Raw genomic sequence first — 3,961 nt, 5'->3', positions numbered from 1 at the left:
TTTGTTTGACTTTTTATCCATTGAAACTTTAACTATAGCAGATAAGCAATTCTTTTAGCACACAGAAGTTCTCCAGTTTCAGGCTGTGCCTTAAGCTGATCATTTAGAAACTTAAGAGACTATCATCATCCTTGTGTTATATGCTATGTTATCTAGTACCGTTAGCAGCACCGTGTTCCAGTCATTGAATTCTATGCTGTTGTATGGCAGTGGGCCTTGTTCTCACCAAAGGTTTGCACAGATAATTTAATGAAAATTTTATCACTTTATGCCATCTGTTACAGTCTCATCCCTTAGTACTAGCTATCCCAGTTTGCTTGGATAATCAGTCCTAGATTTCCATCTACCAAATGCATATTGTCTTCCCCACCCCAAATAATATCTGAGTGTTTGTACTTGCAACTACATCTGCAAACAATTTCTGTGTTAATGTTTTTAGCTACAAGACAGAAATTGACTCTGGACAATATGTGTTAAAATGGAATTTATTAAAAAGGTGTTGGATGGCTCATATAAGCACTAGGAGAGCAAGAGAATTAGCTTCAGAGACATCACATTCAGGAAAAACAAAATAACTCCGCAGAACTTGTCTGCTTGGAACACTTCTGCCCTAGGATGCTAGATACTTCTGTTCTCACCACCTCTGCACTTCTGCCAGAGAGTATTCTCTTTAGCTGTGTTTTAGCATTATGAATTCCCAATTCAAAGTTCAGGATGGGAGAGTCTGATCACTATTGCCTGAATGCTGTGTCTGCTTCATAGAAATGTTATATGAACTATGTGATTTCAAAGGTAAAAGGCGGTATTTTCATTATATTTTCACATGTTTATGTATTTTATATCGTATAAATAAAACTGAGTGATTTTGGAATCTTGGTATTAATACTGTGTTGATTAAAGCGGCAGCTTTATCTATCTATCTATCTATCTATCTATCTATCTATCTATCTATCTATCTATCTATCTATTTATTTGGCGAGGCAACCTTAATAAAAAATAAGGGATTGTAAGCTGATGAGGTCCTTGCAACCTCACAGATTGCAAGGACCTCATCAGTTTACAATCCCTTATTTTTTATTTTTTACGCCTACAGCACCTGGTCTTCCTAGGTGGTCTCCCATCCAAATCCTAACCAGGCCCAACGCTGCTTAGCTTCTGAGATCAAACGGGATCGAGCTTGTTCAGGATGGTATGGCCGTAGACGGTAGATTTTTTAAAAAACTTTTTGTCTCTTTAGTGTTAGAAAGATTTGGCTATCGAATTAGGATATATTAAAAATTATTTATTTGTTTCTAGGTACGAATAGGAATATCCAAAACTTCTATTTGTCTTTCTCTCTTCTTTGTGATATCATATCATATAGTCAATTACTGTCTCTCATCCTCTTCATGAAGGCAGAGAGAAAGCCTCCCACAAAATAAAGACATCAAACAAATGTTCTGAATTTATACTATAGGCAAGGGCTGTTTTTCTTAGTAGAGCTTTCCTTTTCAGAGGATAAATGCCATTGGAAGTATGATTCCCCTTCTTCCTGCTACCCAATATATCCCCATTTTAATTTTTAGCATTATACTTTCTGCTGATGACAGCTCTACCTGGAGAGGAGAGTGGATAAAGACTAATATAATTGGATACTGATGAATTCCTACTACTTACACATCCACTATAGACAAGAGATAACAAGTGCTGTTCACTTCTCAAAGCAGAGAGGATTCAAGTAAGCAGTCTTGGATACAAAGCATAACTATAATGATTTTCGATCACTAGAATGTCTCTGTGGAATATTTAGCAACAAATAGATACTTCATATTTTGTTATAATCTTCACTCATTGGAAAGGGTGAAGCAGTGCTAAAGAATACTGGAATTTCTTGCAGGAAGAGTATCCTTTAAAATAAAAATGCTATGTTGACAACCCCATAATATATAAAGCTTTTGATTGTCAATTTAATTAAGTGCATGAATCCCCTTTGTTTATTCAGTATTGTTTTCAATTTTGTGTACGTCAGTGAGGAACTTTTAAATTCTAGGTTCCACATCACATCATGCATCCTCTTATGTTAATTTAACGCACTAAGCTAATACATAAGGTGGCAATTTAAAACTGTACACCATGAGGTTAGGGACATATTTTCCTGGAATTATTGAAAAGCTCTAAGCACTCAGCACTGTACAGTTCCTAAAATGGGAACTCTGTGAAGGCACTGCGGGGTGGATTGAAAACATGGAAAATGTATGTTTTGAATAAATATTTAACTTTTTTTTGCAATTCAACTTTAAAATTCCTACATTAAAAAATAAAATAAGACTCTATTTGAAAATATGTAACTATGGTGAATTGATAAGTTTATACGAGGAGTTCAGCAATTATGCTCAGTCAATTTACATATTTCACATCATATAACATGTAAAACACACACATCGTAGCCCGAGGAGATATGATAAATCATCATGTGTTGTCATTTATTTTGGAGAAAATTTGTGGTACAGATTTTGTCTAAAAAGCTTGTGAGCTATGAGGAAAGTCATATATGTTTATAAATTAGATCCATTTGGGAAGAAAAGTAATGCCATATTACTTTGGTTTTATTGATATGGTCTTTAGCTTTTAACTGGAAGCTACCTCAAATCTAAAAAATAAATGGCCTTTGTTTAATAAAATTCTTTAACTATATATTTGAGTCTACTTACATTTAGCAAAGGCACACCTTTACTGATATAGTTTAGAGGATTGAGAAATAGAAAGGAAGTTTGGACTTTTCTTTTGAAATAAAGTTATTTGTAAAATTGATTCAGTTGGCTGCCTTATTAAATTAATCCAGTTTCAACACTGGCAAACAAGGGCAATTATTGGTAATTATTTGGAAAAAAGGAAAAATTAGAGGAAAAAATTAGGAGAGACAAAAGACATTTGTTGTGTAGATACTCGTGAAAGGGCCTTTCTTAGCAACCTCGATTTGTCCTCATTAAATTCTTCCTGAATGACATACTTTACCCAGGAGGTCGATGATTAATACTAATTTGTGGTTTTCCAAGTAAATATTTTTTTTTATTTTTTATTATGGGCTCACATGCACAGTTTTGCTTTATGGAATATTGCCTTCTGCTAGGAGATATAACCATTGTAGGAACTGTCTTCCTTATAAGCAATATTACCCTTGTTAGAGATTTCTAAAAACCTGAATGTGTTTCATTTCTGTTCTTTGTTTTTGAATATTCATCCTAGGCAGGAAATCAGGACATTTATATTATGAATGAAGGTTCTGAGAAGATTACTGCTTCTGGATATCCTACTTTAAAGTTAACTAACAAAAAAGACGATGCACTATCTCAGAAAATCATTTCTTCTGATAAAATAATAGTGAAGTTAGGAAACTTATTTTAGAAGGCATAACATGAGCCACTAATGGCAGTCAGGACTAAGAGCAGAGAAATCTTGAGTATAGTGAGTTTTGGTATATGTATAACCAAAATAATTTAATTATCTATCTTAGACAAAACAGTAGACTATTTCCCAGAAATAGAGTGATGGTTATAAATGTGAACCGAACTGGGAATGAATATCTTATTGTAATAGATATATATATTTGCTCTATGACCCTTGAAATGAAAAAAAATATTACATTCCTACCCATTATATTTGGGCAATTGATTCTTCCCTCAAATCTTGGATCTCTCACCCTCTTAAACAGTTTGGATCTCTGGTCCAAATATGGGAAACCAATTCCTTTGGACCAGGAAAGCTCAAGAATGTAAGAAGTGAAAGCTTGGCTATTCTCATAGGATGGAGGGTAAGGGGAAATTTTTTTTTCAGTGTTTTGAGTTACTTACAATAAAGAGATCAAGATAGCAATTAATCTTTCAGTGAATTATTCCTCTGTAACACATTTAGAAGACAGTCAGTTGTAGGTATATTAACAGTGTTAAAACAGATGAGAATATAAGACAATAATTATTTCCAA

General features: G+C 33.7%; 1 pseudogene; it reads right to left on the bottom strand.

Annotated features, from left to right (window-relative positions):
- Positions 1-1,084: 1,084 nt before the first annotated feature.
- On the bottom strand, positions 1,085-1,203 carry LOC120587785 (uncharacterized; annotated as a pseudogene).
- Between the last annotated feature and the right edge of the window lie 2,758 nt (positions 1,204-3,961).

The sequence above is a fragment of the Pteropus medius genome, unplaced genomic scaffold (genome assembly GCF_902729225.1).
Source record: "Pteropus medius unplaced genomic scaffold, Ma_sr-lr_union100, whole genome shotgun sequence".
Classification (NCBI taxonomy): domain Eukaryota; kingdom Metazoa; phylum Chordata; class Mammalia; order Chiroptera; family Pteropodidae; genus Pteropus; species Pteropus medius.
The sequence above is the reverse complement of the archived record's forward strand: the minus strand, read 5'-3'. Positions and strand labels throughout refer to the sequence as shown.